The sequence below is a fragment of the Centrocercus urophasianus genome, unplaced genomic scaffold, assembly GCF_019232065.1.
Source record: "Centrocercus urophasianus isolate 14NV4802_14NV808 unplaced genomic scaffold, USGS_Curo_1.0 seq_33, whole genome shotgun sequence".
NCBI lineage: Eukaryota > Metazoa > Chordata > Aves > Galliformes > Phasianidae > Centrocercus > Centrocercus urophasianus.
Genome location: NW_024884900.1, coordinates 3,181,312 through 3,197,865, shown reverse-complemented (window position 1 = coordinate 3,197,865; position 16,554 = coordinate 3,181,312). Strand labels below are relative to the sequence as shown.

Sequence of the window (16,554 nt, the reverse complement as noted above, 5' to 3'; positions counted from 1 at the left end):
GCCAAACACACCAGCAGATTAATCCAGGTATAATGAGGAAATATGTCTAAAATACAATGAAAACTTAAGCTGCTTCCCGAAGTTTGAAAGCCAGGCTTGCCTCCTGCAATTACTCTGTCTGGATTATCTGTTAGCTTTTAATAGAGCTTCACAGATCTTAGTCTTTAATGAATGCGTGTTGTTTAAATGTATGTTGTGCAATTAATAAAGAGCAGAACTATTTTTCCTGCTTTGAAAATAGGACTGCCCAAGGCACAGGTGATGCAGATACACTAAAGTGCACCAGGCACAGTGCTCAGAGTCTGTCTTTGTCCACCTTGCCAGTCAAGAGGTGCTGAGGTAGGCTGATACGAAGAGCTGTGTCACCCCAGCCCCTGTATGTAGCTCTTGTTGGAAAGAACACTGAGAAATATTGTTCATTTTATGGGGGTTTGTTTTGTTTTGCTTTTGCTATTGAACTAGTGCTGTATTTATAATCTATAGCCTACTTTTAGAAAGGTTTATTTTATGCATCGGATATTACGAGGCAGTCCTTATTCCCACATTTATTCAAATCCTGGGTGAACTGTTAGTAACTCGAGAATGATGGTAATGACTGAGTTAACAGTTAATCCCTTGTAAGAAAATAAAACAAACAAAAAACACAAGAAATAATAAGACCAAGAAAACAGAAATTCAAAGGAGAGAAACTGGAACAGAAGCAAACTTGCACGTCTGTTTTCCTCCAGGGTAACTCAGGAACAAAGAGAAACTGCCTGCTGGTCAGAGGAGCTCTCTGAGAGCAAGGTGTTCACCCGCACTCCTTCCCATCTCCGCTCTTTCCCTTTAAGCTCTTTGTGAACACTAACTTCTCAGAGGTTCACAAGGAAAGAACACTGTGGCCTTCCCCTCTTTCCAGGCTTAAGGTGCAAAAGTTGACAGTTCTACATGCAAGGTCCTCCCCAGCACACGCAGCACCTTGAGCACACCAGGGAGCACGAGATGTGGAGCACAGCACAATTCCCAGCAGCTGTGTTTCTCTGCATACAGAAACTGAAGCTAAATGCAAAAAGCTGTATTGTATGATCCAGATCTACCTTAACTGCATATGTGTTAGACTAAACTAGTCATGCAGGAACATTTTGTCTAGCAAAGATTACTGGGCTTTCCCAAAAGAAGAGCTAAGGGCCAGCACGCTTCCTTTGCTCAGCAGCACAGCCTGACATTTGTGTGACTCTTGCACACCCAGGAAAACTCTGAGAGAAATGGAGAGAAATGGAAAAAGTCACCTTGGAGAATAAACAGAAAGGTTAGAATGTTCCTCCTGGCATTGTAAAGTTTGAGTGTTAAACCTCTGAACAGAGCTACAGACTAAACCAGTCAGTCCTCAGACCTACATGGTCTGTAGCTCCATGCTCTAAGCAAGAAGCAGGTCTGAAAATAGCATTTCAGTTATTTCAGTTGATTCATCTTCTCAAAGTCAAAATGGTCCACACATCTCGTTCAGCTCCAAGTCATTATGCACAATTGTAAGCAATCTTTTTACCATGAAATCCCTTCAAACTGTGCTGTTAAGCTTAGCTGTTTTTCTGATAGTATCTCAACCCCTTGCTCTACTTCTTGTATCTGTCCGTATGAATGTTTTCTTTTTGGTTGGGTTACACAGAATTAATATTTTGAAGGTTGCGCTTTACAGCCATGCCAGTGTTTTGATTACCACTTGGTGCTCATGTTTTATAGTCTGATTTAATGGAAGAAGCTTTTTTGTTGTTGTTTTGTTTGGAATGCTAGAAATAATCTGTCACAGTTGAATGTAATGTGTTCACATATCAAACGGGCTAAGAAGTTACCCATGGTTTCATATCCTCAGGCATGTCACAGAATGACCTCATTATTCTCATTTAGGTGCCCTCTTTCTTACAAAGGCTCCAGATATTGAATAGCCTGTTATTATCAGCAGAAGCCAAGCTTTCAGACGTGGTGCTAATGACGGCTTAATAGTGCTGTCCATCAGCAGGGCAGTTAGCTGGGAGAACACACAAAGAAGCAGTGGGGCTCCATTTAGGCTACTCATCGAGCACTTACACCTCTGCACGATTTTCCAGCAACAAACAACCCTTCAGAAGGTGTCAGAATACAGCAGTGAGTTTGCATTACTGTGATGTGTAGTGTAACCTCACTGTCACAAAAGATGATGAGAAAGCAAGACAACAGATTGGGGCCTTTTCTGCAGTAAGAAGCAGTTTGGAGCGGCCTTGCTGCTAACATGGATAGTTGGATTGCTTTTTTTAACGTGGCTTGACTGGTCGTTGGGCTCCTCAGACTGTTGACACTCATGTCCCATGACCTACTGGGTCGTGCTAAAAACATGCACTTTTAATTGTTGTTTTAGTATCTGATAAGTGGGATTTGTTATTGCTAGGACACCATCAGCTGTGATCTCACCTGTTAACTCACAGCCACTGCTGAATGCAGGGCAGTTCACAGTCAAGTCCACGTGCATCAATTCAACCGTAAGTCGCTTCTAAAATCTACTTTTTTATCTTCTGCCCTGACAAAGAGTTCCAGTCTCACCCCCTTCTTCTCTCATCTTTACTTCACTGGTGTCCTACAGTCAGATGGCAACTGGCAGTTCTCCTCTGGCAGGTTTGCCAGCCCACACAGTACCCCTGGGCTGTGCTCTTGCTCCCCTGCAGACCCAAAGGTAAACACAGTGTTGTTTCCCACCTTTTTAAAAAAGCTGATACCTGAATTTGTCAATTTCTAAATAGAGTAACTTTAAATATCAGGAAAGAGTTATTATTAGGAAGGAGGGCTCCTCTTTTTATGGAAAACAGAGCATTTACTCTAAAAAGTTGCAAATTGGTGATGGTAATAATTGGTCACCGATACTCAGGGGAAAGCAGCATTTGCTACTATTTAAAAATATAATTAATTACAACTTTCTATCGTTGCTCAGGTTTATTTATTCCATTGAGTTCTTGAAATACTGTTCAAGTATTTAAACCAATCACAATGTACTTTCCTGTTCGTTTTAACCCAAACCAAAGTGATGCAGTTCTCTCAAGTATGTGCAGAGGGCGCCAATGTACAACCATCTCAAATACCATGCACAGAAAATGGCTATTTCCATTCCCACTTCTTTCCCCAGCACTGCTGAGTTTTCAGCGTAGGAAACAAACAGCTGAACCATTTTCTGTACTGTGAGGCAGGAGCGTGAAAACTTGGCTAAACTAAGGTGTATCCTACCATTCTTATGTTTAAACTGAAAACAGCTTGGGATCAAAACCTTGAAATGGTCCACAAATATTACAGAGACCAAAAAAGAGCGATGGAGGGGAGACTGGTTTGTTTTATTGTGTTTGTTAATGTGCTTAAATGATGTGTAATAGTAGTAATGGTTACCAGTAGTAAAATATGCTGTGCTTGAATTATCTTGCTGAAATTACCTGCTGTAAGAAGATTATTTGGTTTTAGAAATTTAAATTGCGTATTTTAGGAGCACATTATATTCCTGACTCTTGTGGCTATGAGGGATTAATTGCAGGAGTGTGGGATATCTCAGGCAATCATGAGAATTAAGGCTGAATTGTAGGCCAGCAAGTGTTCTTCCAGACCAATTACAGATTACTTTACAGTCTTATCTATTCTTGGAACATTTTTATTGACAAAGTTTAATCTACCAAAGCAGTTTTCTCACTCATCTCATCAAGAAGTTTCCTCTCACATATAATCCATTTTCTCTCTCCTTAAAGCTGGCAGTTCTTCTTACACACACTCAATTGACTTTGAATAACATTTCCTTGAGCTTATACAATGTTCTCTAATCATTTTATTAGCTCCTCTTAAGCTTTTCCTTACATTTATTTGATTTTACTAATATGATTTTAAACGAGAAAGCAGATGCTGATTCAAAGCCACAGACACTCTAAACACAGAGCCAGAAATACAGCTAATATCTGAGCAGTGCTGAGAAAACCCTTTAACCAGAACTCAGCCAGAGATCTTCAAAAGCATCATCTCTTTTCCTACTGCACTGGCTAGACTGCACTTCATAATTTCCAGCATTCTTCCCAAGCAAGTATTTCTGTAGCATGCCTGAAGGGCCACTACATATAGGATATTTTGCAAGTTCCCCCCTATGAAAAGGAGATACATGTAAGTCTCTTCCAACAACTGGAAACCTAAAGACAATGCTAAATAAGATCCAAGGTCACAGCTGTTGTTCTCTGTGATAATAGCTGCACCTAAGTGTGCAAACAGAATCAGGGCAAGGAGGAGTAGATTTGATAAAGAACTGATATATGTCTAAAATCAGCAGGCACCATTTTAAATGTCATTTAAGTACAGATAACATGGCGAGGGAGGTGACTTGTCACAGATAAAACTGAAGCAGATAAAATCCTACTGGTATGGAAACGAATCATTCTGGGCAGTGAGACAAACAGGGGCCCTCATTACAGAGCCTTCTCCTTTATGGAACTAGCAGGTGCAGGTGAGGTTCCCATAATTCAAACTCTTGAAAGCAGCCCTAGCAATTATTCCCCCCAAAGAAAGCAAAATGGAGAGCTGGGAAAAGGGATAATAGCATTCATACACGTGGGATGAAAATCCAGCTATCTTTCCCCGAACAAAGAGCTGGAAGTGGTAACAAGGATACAACCACCTTAACATACTGCAGTTCAGCTCTTCTCCTCCTATAAGAACTATTCCATCGGCCTCCTTTCAGTCAAACATGTTGTAAAGAATATGCATCAGTCCCAGACTGTTGCCAGATATGCAGAAGATTGTATCACTTCCTTTTCTGGTGTTTTTTTTTTCCTAAATGGTACAACTCACAGGTTAGCACTTAGTGGCTATAAAATGAATGTGGATATAAAGAAAGCTATGTAGCTTGTCAAAACCCTGTCTTAGCTAACAAAGGAGATGTGCCAGTTTGTACAGTGCCTCAGACTGTTTAATTAAATGCTGAGTATGTGAGTACAACTGCCAAGGTAGTGCATTAGGTCCAGTAACTTGTGTTTCTATATATGTATATATACACAACACTACTGGGAGACACGCATGTAGAAAAAGATGCTCAATGTTACTACAGTTTATCTGGATTCAGCCGAGGTGGAATAGGAAGGAAGAGGTTATTTAAATAAAATTAAACCTGAAATGAGTGCCCGCACACCTTTTTGCACACATCTCATTAGTATTGCTCAAACACCCTGCTCCCATTTTGGTGGCACAGCCTCCTCATTCAGCCAGGCCCTCAGTGCACAAATAGCCTGTTCCAGAAATGTCTAGCAATTGTGCAGACAGCTGAATCTACCCCACATTATAACTGAAAAAAGTGGAATCCAGCTACCCAGACTTCAGAAAAGAAATCCTCTGAAGGCTGCACAGGGGTAATTGGGCTTGGTAATTGCTGCATTAGCTACAAGTTTATTGAGGGCCACAAAAGGAAATGCCATCCTGGTGACCTTTGAGGTTGCATTTCACAGCATGTTTTCTACATGAGAACAAATGATGGTACTTCACTATTTCTGCCAAGCGAGTGGTAGCTATGGGGAAGATTTATGGTTGTAATCTGGTAATCTATGGGCCTAATCATGCAGTTATAGAGTTGCATGTCATTTACTCAGAAAGGCTGAAATGATCTGGCGCTGTGTGGACTACAGTGAAGGAGTGCATTTTGTCACCTGCAAGGTTAGAAGATATACAGCCTATTTAGTGGACTGTAAAAGGGGGAGACAAGAGCAAATGTTTCTCAGGATAGCAGACTTAAACAAAATTTTAAAAGATTCAGGGATTGAAGAAGTGGGGGCCATCAGATGCACTCTTGTTTGGAAGCCATTACAATTTTTCACTATTTTATTTCTTCAATAATTGTATATATTTTCTATTTATTTTATTGGAAATCATGTAAGTCATGCTCACTCCATCTCTTTCAGAGCACCAAACATAGAAGCAGAGCAGTAAAATAATATTAAATCAGTGCTGGTGCCTTTGGATGACAGCAGCACATTCAGAATGTTTTGTACTTCAGTGTGCCTGTATTCCCTTCTCTCCGTTACATTTTATTCAACAATTAAAAAGTGCTAATAAAAATGCAGATTTCAATTGCTCTGTTTTAGGTAAACATAATATGGTACACATTTTCTAAGCAATGCACATTGCTTAGCTGCTCGGTTCCTGTTCTACTAATAGAAATAAAGGTGGCAAATGCCTTGCTTCTTTTCTTAATTAACCTATCCCTGCCAGAACTAGCATGCTCTCCAGCAGATAGGGAATGAAATTGATAACTGAAAATTTAATTAATGCTTCTTGTTGTTCTTTGGCTAAGAACAAATGCAGCTTCAATTCACCATGCAATATGTTCCCTAGCAAGAGCAGTATTAGCCTGAGTGAAGGAGCTGACATGTCTCCATGCAGCATTATTGTCTCTGCAGAGGAGCCAGCCTACTTGGAAAGGGGAGATTCTGCCCAGCCTACAGTAGGTCTTTGCTCTTGCTCTGGCTGTCAATTCCAAGTTCTTAAATAGCTATTTAGAGCAGGGGCTGAGGTCCAAAAGGCAGGCAGAGATGTGTAGATCACCTGAGATGTCACGATTTGACATGACACATTTGCTCCCTTCTCTTCCCAACCTGTTCCCCTCACGTGTCTGTTTTAAATCATGTTTTTCGCCCCTTCCAGGACTCTCAGACACTCATGAAAACAGATCCCTAATGAAGCTGCTAGCTGTTAAACACTAGCCTTACATCAGAGGTGACCTTATTTTATAGGCGTTTTACAGTGAATTTATTTTAGCTTTGCACATTCTGTATCTTGTCTCCTGCACTGCTGAGATGTGCTGTGCAGAGCTGAGTCAGGCTCATGCCTGAGAGCAATGCCCACATCTCACATCGTTACAGGCACACTTGGCATCCCAACAGTCTTCAAGCCTCAGGGATATTGCATTCATTACCTCTTTCAGAGACAGGCATTTTACATAAATGGCTGAAAGGTGATTAGAATCCCTGACAGAACAGCATTTTATCGGGGATGCGACCATGAAAAATACATGCTTAAAACAAAAAAGGCATCCTACATGCTTCTTCTAATTGATTTATGCAACAATGACCAGCTTCCATTTCCCCAGGACACAAGAATTACCAGGGAGACGCAAATTACATGTTTTCATATCTTCTAACAAAAACTCTTTGACAGGGGGTTGAAAGCAGAGTTCTCTGTTTCTCAGACACTCCAGTCCTGTGGTTGTCATCACTCAGCAGATACACACGTACTGCCACCTGATCATAAAGAACAGTTCTGTGACAGCCCCCATTTCACGCTACTGATTCCAACGCACCACCAACCAGCAGTGCCACCAGTAATGCTGGGAATAGTTGTCTTCTCCAGAGCTCCCCTCTTTTTACAGCCCAGGTGTCACACAGCCGTATGGTTGGATACATCCTACTGAAGTTGGTTATAGCTGCACCTCCAACTTTGAACACTACCTGTGTGCTTGGAAGGTTTTTAATTCTGCCAACTGGAAAAGTGCCACTTGTACCCAAGCAGTGGTTTTGCTAACCTTTAAAATGTTGTAAAAAGAATCAGCTGTAGCTTAACCCTAGGTACTCTGGAGGTGGGAAATGAGAGCACAACTGCTAATTCACTGAAAGCAGCCTGATCCTCAGGCAAGCCTGGCAGTGTGTTGCACTCTGACCTGTCCTCCCTTCAGTCAATGGGCCTTTAGGTTAGAAGATTAATGGAAAAATCCACAGTAGTGATAGAAAGCCTGAAAATGACTAGCTAAATAAAGCTGATTTGGGATATCTGATCATCTTTAGCAAGTAGGCTCTGTTCCACAATTTCCCATCTTCAGTTGTAACAAAAGGACCCATGCTTCCTCCTTCATTAATGTGTTTGAAGGATTTAATGAGTTACTTCATCAGGTTAATAAATCCCTTCAATAACTTTATTACAGTTGGATGCAATTACTCAAGTGGTGCGGCTAACAAATGATCACCATTTACATTTTTTGACAGAATAACTTAGTTCATGTATTTGGACCGTGAAATGCAAAATCCATAAATAAACCATGGGGACGACTGAACGTCTTTGTGGAGGGAGGTTTTTTCTATCTCCACTTAAGACAGCATTGAAAATCCTCTCTCTTTTGCAAGTGACTTCAGGCACGTGCAAAGGAGGACTGCGGGAGGCTCCTGGCAGCACTCTGCATCCCACCGAGTGCTTAGGAAGGAGGTGAGCTGCTGCAGAACTTGTACCACTGCCTACAAGCAGATCTCTTAAAATCAGAGGGGACATAACCTGCATTTATTTATTTTTAACACTTTATCATGTTTAAAACCCAGCCTCATAAAGGCTGTTCCATTTCTTAAGGTTAAGATCTTCAGACAACGTTTATAAGGTGCAGTGACACCATCAGATAATAATATCATATTCTAGAAATCGTTTGAAAACTAAATTAAATTGGTTGCCACACCATTTACTTCTCCTGTGGCATCATACTAAATGATGGCATCAAGAGAATAACCTAAGGGGCAAGGATGCTTTCAGAATCTTGAACCTCTGAATGGCCAGCAGTATTGCATCTTCCTATTACCAGAGTAATAATATTTATGGTGGGTAGACTGCAAGAATGGAACCATCCCATTTATTTACTCATACTTGATAGCCACCCCTGGCAAGAACAAACTTCCCATTAATCACCATCTTATCTCTGTTAGAAACAGTTGCTCTCAAGGACATCTGTATTATTACCTTTGTTTTCTTAATACAGGGAATGGCGCTGCCATGGATCTTCTGACACTGAAATGTATTTGTTTTCTAGACTTTGTTTTTTAAAGAGAGATGAAACTCTTAAACAAACAAGCACTATTCTTAATAAATAAACTACTTAAGACCCTGATCACAGAGGGCCATGTGCATTGGAAATCTGTCTGAATACATTTATATGCAAAGAAGCAGCAAATCAGTCTCTTTCTTCTTTTTTATCTGCTGCAACTCCAAGTATGAATTCTGAGTTTCTCCTGGGAGAGCAGATGACCCTGTTAACATGTGGAGTGCCAGAATGCAGTGCCCTCCAGGCTGCGAGGTCAGGGAAGTGAAGCCAGTTTTTAAGCTCAATCTTAAGCTTGTAATAAAAAAGCCTCATTCCTCATCCCTTACACACAGCCTTTAGTTAGCATTTATAAAATGGCCTATTATGCAGAGTTCCAGGTTGATTGGTTTTTCTAATTTTTCAATAGCACTGCATCACGTATTTTTATCTTTAAAAAAAGAAATCAATATCAGCCCAGCAGGGAACGATATCTGACAGCCAAATTCTCTTTCATGTGAGAAAGACATTAATGGAAAGACTTCCATGAGATGAAATTTGTGGAAGTTTCTCTCAGTCAGCGGATTTGGTTCTGTTCATTTTCCTGAAACAGAAAATGATTGCAGATGAGCAGAGGTCTCAGGTCAGCTGGGAAGGAGCAGAGCTCTTCGTCTAGCAGCAGACAAACTTCTGTGCAATCTGCTTTGAAATAATGGAGCTGTGGTTTCCCATTTCCTTTCATTTTGTCTCCAAGTGCCCCACGGAGCTCAGGGTGGCTGGGCCACTCGAGCTCTGTGATTGCAGAGGAGATGCAGGCAGCATTTAATCTGCTTTCCTGTGCAGCCCCATGCCAGCTCTGTCTCAGCGAGTAATAACTGTTGGCAGCACAAAACAGTGATGCTCACATGTTAGACACAGCAAAGCAAAGGCCCAGCTGCTAGCCAGCCTTTTGTCCCCTTTCCCTCCACCGGTCTCAGCCCAGGACACAGAAGACAGCCTTGCACTGGCTTCCCCATTAGAGCCTGCTGAAATGTGTGGGTCCACCCTGCAGGCCTGAGTCCTTTCCATTCAAACCAGAGCTTGGAAGTGGAGGAAGAGAAAGAAAGAATGCTCTGTGCGCTCTGTGGCACAACAGCTCCTCTTCAGAAGCGATCAGGTTCTTGGCAGAAGGGTGATATATGCTGTTTTTCTAAAGCAAATAATCTATCTTGCAGTAGCACAAGCCATCTTGCAGTACCACAATCAGACAGTTTCACTACTAGAAGGTGGATCTTTCTCATTTGCTGTTTAATTATGTACCCAGTACCATGCAAGGGTGAGATGCTTCCTTGGATGGGATGAACCATCTAATTGTCAGCCATCTAATTGTCAGCCAAGCACGCAGACGTGCCTTCTAAACCCAAGTGCTTCTCATACAGCAATTACTCTGGAGTCTGTCGAATGTGATTCAGCCAGTAATTTGCTTGCAAAGTGAAAGCTATTCTTTGTGATATAGCAAGGGCTCTGTCCTTTATCCTGCTCTTCTGCCTGGGCTGGGCTCCAGCTATGCTTGTCTTGCCAAGGATGTTGCCAACCTAAACTGTCCTGTGTTAGATTCAGGTGGACAGGACTAGCTGAGCCAGGAACAGTGGGAGTTTGGGAAACCCTCCTGTGAATCTGTGCTGGAGTTTGGCAGGTTGCAGTGTGTCAGTGGGGGAGTAAAGATGCTGCTGGGACGATCACCTGAGATGCAGCTGGGTTTTCCCAACTCTAGTTGGTGAGCAGATCTTAGCCTCAGGCAGCTGTTCCTGCTCAGCTCCCTGCCACCCTACTGAGAGCTGGGAGCCCACTTTGCTGCAGGCATCCGCAGTGACACTGCCAGCCACCCTACACTGCAGGGAGAGACACCCCAGGAAGGCACTTCCTGCAGGGATGACAAAAATAACTCCACTGCATCTCCATCTTCCTGCACGTAAATGTTTGAGTTAATAACATTTATGGGGAAGCACAGAAAAAGTAACTACATCGTTTGTCATCTCAGGATACCAAATAACACTGTAACTGAATGAGAAATAGAGAAATGTTTCTAATAAAGACAGTAAATTTTGCACAATTTATTTTGCATTTTCCATATGCAAGTGAGCATGTGATGCAGGAGGCACAGGACAGTACGGCTTCTTAATGATCATAATGTATGTGCAGAAAGAGCAGCTCCCTGAGGACTACTGATTAATCAGGGCAATACTCCTCTGTTCTGCCAGGAGTGATGTGCATCGAGGAAGGGCAAATGATGAATCCGAAGTGCAAACTGCAGCCATCGGGGGCCAAAAGTTTCCATTCATTGAACTGTTTTCCCCGCAAAGAAGAGAAGCTTCAGCACAGCACTGGGACATAAAAGCACTTGTTCTCCATCCGAATTCCTTTAGGGTTTTGTCTCGTTAAGACATAAAGAGGCCTCACATTCATTTCAGAAACCATAAATGCATGAGAGCCAGCTTCCAAAGTAAGAAATCACTGCTGCTTGCTTAGAGATACTGTTCAGGGGATGACATAAGGTCCCCGCTGCAGAATCTGATTGCAGTGTGAGGGACTTGGGAACAAGTCAGAAAATTTGAAGGACTTTTCATCAGATTTTCAGTACTCAGGAAATCCTCCATGCCCGCTGACTGCAGCCCTTTCTACACTCTTTCAGTCTTACTGATGTTGTGGTCTGGCACAGGTTTTGCCACCTAGAAGTTTGCTACCTGGTATTTGCTGGTAACTCCGTGCCACCTCTGTGCACCTCTCTGTATTTCTCTTGTGTTCATTTGCAAATCAACTACAGCAAGAACAAACTAAAAGCAGATGCATTGTGCTTTCATCTGAATATGTGGAAGCTCAATCATGGAAATATCTTTCTCAGATAGATGAATTCCAGGTCACTGGGAAAAACAGATGCAATGAAATACTTGTACGCAGAAGAAGCCCCTATGAAAATGTGATCCAATAACTCTTCAAGGAAATTGGCGTGTAAGAGATCCAACTTTGAGGCTTACCTCAGGCTTTTACATAAGATGACAGTTAGTACTTTAAATTGGAGAAAATGGGATGGGATCTTTCAGCTTTTTTCCACTCGCTTTTTCGATTTTGTGGGATCAGCAGAAAGTGGAGGGAACCAAAGCTGAACAAAAAAACAACAACAAGAAGAAAAGCTTTGCTTGTGGCTTCAGCACTGCCTGGGCACACAGCAGGGATCCTTCGGTGGGGAGAGGAGCACGTGTTCCCCTCCTGAGAGCATCTCAGAACTGCCAGAAAATGTGGATTTTTGAGCTGATTTCAAAACAGCGTCAGAAAGTGGAAAAACAGAAATAAATGGAAAGGCTGAAACCTGAGTGGAAAACAGCAGTTATTTAGTTTGGCTACCGATTTATTAATGCCTTGTAGCCACGCATTCAGAAATAAAACCTCATTTTAAAATGTTTCTCAGATCTAGCAGGGATTATTTACAGGAAATAAAAGCAGTTTAAGGGTTGGAATGAAACCCTGGCCATACCCAGCCGTCAGAAGTGTTGCCACTGACCACGTTAGGCCAGTTTTGCCCCCAGATATCTACAGAGAGAGCTGGGATTCTCTTGCAATGTGACGAGCAGATTAACATTCAACAACAGCAGAGGCATTTTAGAAACCACAGAGACAAAGTACTAACAGCTTATCTTCCCCTGCACAATCCTCTGTTTTTCTTTGGCTGGCCTACAAGCTCTGCTCCACACAGTTATGCTTTTTAATGCAAGACAGACACTGATCTGTGCTGCTTTTCAGCCTGTTTGCCTAACGCAGCCATGCCCACTTTGGCTTAAGCACCTTTCAAAATTATTATTATTTTCCCTCTATGTTCCCTATAACATTTTTTCCCACTGAGGTATCTGCTTTTGCAGCAGCAATTTTAAGGCATTTCTGGCTCCTGAAGAACTACAGAATCATCACTGTGCCCATAGATGCCATTTAGAACACGCTTCTTTAATCCCATCTTTCAAAAACCCATAAGTATTTGCTATTCTTCAATAATTTGCCATATGCTTTTTGCAAGGAACATTTTGCACCTGTCACCATCGTACAGGAAAAGCACCAGCTTTGCAGGAAAAAAACATTAACTAATTTACACAAAGCCTTGGGTGGTCTATTAGCCCTGCATAAAAACGAGAGCATACAATTACTAGATCTACAGACAGAAGTACGTTTGATTGACTACAAAGAAGGAAAGAGCGGAGCAATTAACAACACAACCCAAGAAAACTCCTTTGACTGGGAAACAGCTATCGAGGACTGCTGTGCACTGTGGAAAATACAAATCAATGGCCATACTGCAACTGGTCAGACACGAGTGCTTTGTTAAACTTGGGATGGTGAAATCCATCCAAAAGCAAAGCACAGCCATTTTCTACTCCTTGGCCATGCAGTTAATTGCACATATTTTGCCGGTGCCTGCGGTAAGGCAGGGAGCTGGGGTGTTTCTGTCACAACTTCCACCCACGATTTGATTTAAGGCCCCATGTGAGCAATTGCATCTCAGTGCTTGTAATAAGAAAATGTCATAAAGGTACACGCTGCCTGGTCCAACATCTTTCGGCTTTGACAGTTGAAATTTACAGCTTTAATTCAACGTTCTGGAAGCCTGGTATTCTGCACACACTTAGTGAAGGGCTGCGGGAATGATATTTTACCCTTACCTGCTTTCAGTGACCCATGGAGGATCAAAGCCCTCAGCCCTTGTGCCATGCACTGCAGACAAATTCATGGTCCAGATTGCCCAGTGCCAAATTACAAAGTTAACCTCCCACCTGGAGGCCCTGACTCGAATGCATTGCCTCCGTACGACTGAAGAGCTGAACGTTTCCTGATTGAACAAGTGCTCGATTGCGTTCCATCAGCCTCTTACATGATCCTCTCGTGCTTGATTTCTCAACTATATATACAACAAGCTCCATTTCAACATCGTTGTCTCCTGTTCTTACATTCCTACCACTTTTTTCCTAGCGAGTTATTTTGCTGAGTAGCTGGAGCACACAACTATCAGTAAATCCACCACCACTGAATTGCACTTGCTACTTTTTTTGGACAACTTCACAGCAGGATGACTGAGTGCACAAACCACTCCTTGCTCCTTTCTGCAAAGTCAAATTTGAATCCCACATCTCTGTTGCTGCTGTGTTCCCAGGGGTGACATTTGGGGCTGTTACAAAATGCAGGCATGCCAGCATTTCAGGTGTCCCCAATCATGCAGCTGTTTAATGAGGCCTGCTGTCATTACAGCAAAAAGACTCACAGACTTTCTTAAAAAAGCCTGTATTTATAGGGTCATAGATTACCTTAATGCCTTTTTACTGGGAGAGGCTTTGAAATACTGTGCAAACATTACAAGATGGCCCTGAAACAATGTGAATTTAAACAGAACCTAACAGGGGAAGTGCAAATACTGGATGGAAGAGAAAGCACTTGCTGAAATTTTCTGAAATCTTCAGCAGAGGAATATTTTTATAAAAATAAGCGCTTCTGAGCTGGGGTTTTACAGGACATCTTCCATGTGGGATTCAGGGTGAATGAACTCCTGATGGAGAGATTTGTGTGCTACACGTAAAAATTAGTTTGAATTTTCCCCTACAATCAAAACTGCCTACAAAACATTACAAAGCAATGTTATTATTCAGCCCGAACCTTCCTGCAGTGGATGATTACAGGTGGAATCTTAAATGAAAATGTATTTATCTTCTGCTGTTACCCTTCCTGTCAAAACTCAAACAGCATCAAGGAAATGAAGCCGTAATGAGAGGTTCCATTTAGCCTCCAAATCTTTTTTCCTTAGGTATCCATATTTTAATGAAATTGATATGCTTTTTAATGTAGGAGACATTTTGATGATCTTAAATACAGTCTCTAATTACACATTCTGTAATTAAACTTCTTGCCGAGGAATTAGAGCAAGCCTAATGCCTCCAGCTTAAGCCCTACTTGAACTCAAAGACAGCAGGAAGATGGTGTCCAACAGCAGATCTCATCTGATAAGGCAGTCCTGGGAGCAGAAGGATGCCTGTACACCAGGGAGCCCATGCAGCTGCAGTGCGGCAGAGCTCAGGAGAGCTCCCACATTTGCACCAGTTCCAGCTCCCCTGCCACGAGCAGGGCTGCCAGCCACCAGATCAGGCTGCCCAGGGCTCCATCTAAACCATCTCAAATACCTCCAGAGATGGAGCACCCACGACCTCTCTGGGCAGGCTGTGCCAGTGCCTCACCACGCTGTGAGTAAACAGTTTCTTCCCAACACCTAACCTGAACTCCCCTTTTTTAGTTTAAAGCTTTTCCTCCCTGTCCTATCGCTATGAGACCATGTAAAAAGTCAGTCCTGCTCCTGCTTGTAAGATTCAAGTACTGGAAGGCTGCAACAAGGTCTCCCCAGAGTCTTCCCTTCTCCAAGCTCAGGTCTGAGTGTCTTCATTCTCTCACATCAGGGTGTACTATTTCATCCCCGAAAAATGAATTTAAAATAATCATTTTAATTCATTTGTGGAGGGTCTGTCTCATAGATGGATCCATGCTATATTCACCTTTGTTTGCTTTATCTGTGAAACATCCACCGTTTTTCCACGGTGTGGATGATCTTGTTTCTGCCACTTTACCTGCAGTGCAGCGCTATGTTCATTCCTCCTTATAAAATTTCTGATGGAGAAGCAATTTGTAAGAATGACAGAAAAATGGCTTCTCATTTGTGTACCCCACAGCAGTCTGACACAGAGAGAGGCTCTGGTGAGACACACAAGCCCTAATTCTTACCGAGTTTCAGGCAGCACAGATTAGAAAAAAATCACGTAACCAATTCGATCATAAAGATTCTAATTCAGCACAGGTTAATTGAGAAGTCAGATTTCCTGCTATCACTTCTGGAGAGGAGGGAGATAAGCGAACACAATGACTCTTTATCAACAATATGGGGACTTCATTTAGGGAGAGAGCATTAGGTTACAGGCTAGAAGATTAGTAGCAATCAGACTGCTCTCAGAAAAGAAAATGCACTGGGTAATAAAGATAGAAGGCACGAAGCTGGATGCATAGAAATGAGGTCTGATGCCAAATATTACAGGTCAAATCTGAGCTATCTATCAATTTGGCACTGATCATCGCCAATGCACAATTATTATTATTCATCTGTGATCAGATCATTTACCACCATCAAGTCGGTGGCTCCTCCCACGTATTCCATTTGAGAATATTTAAATGAAAAAAAAAGGCCATCTATTATCTCTTTGCGATCGCAAACCATTGTGTTATAGCATGAAATGCATTTACTTTCTCCCAATCACCCATAAAAAGATATCTGCTGTTATTCTGTTTCTTAGCCATAACCCCATAAATCTGAATGCGGCTTTGCATTTAAAGGTGGCAGGCTTATTTTTCCTTTTTCTTTGTGTGCCATGTGTTTTCCGTACCAAAAAGTGCCTGTTTTGTTACAAGTGACAGAAGGAGAATTTAAAGGGATGCTGGAGGATCATAAAGGCTCCCTTCTACTCAATCCCGGGACGCATTTGCTTTATTGTTCTGCTGACTAAAGAATTAGAATCTGTTAATATTGTCTCTGCTGGCAGGTCAGAAAAATACTTGCTCTGTAGTCGAGTAGATTACTCTGAAGGGGGAAATAACCCCACAGAGCCCTGCAAAAGCTGGCCATCTCACCAATCCATTTTCAAAACCCAGATGTTTTCAATCTGTTAAGTCTTAATCTCATGACATTTCTTTTTATGCCTATGAAACAATTTTAT

General features: G+C 42.1%; 1 protein-coding gene across 1 annotated transcript in view; it reads right to left on the bottom strand.

The window, feature by feature from the left end:
* The window catches only part of TMEM211 (transmembrane protein 211), a gene marked incomplete at its 5' end in the record, with an annotated part of 54,769 nt that overhangs the window by 3,011 nt on the left and 35,204 nt on the right, over positions 1–16,554 (bottom strand). The gene's annotated exons all lie outside the window — the stretch shown is intronic.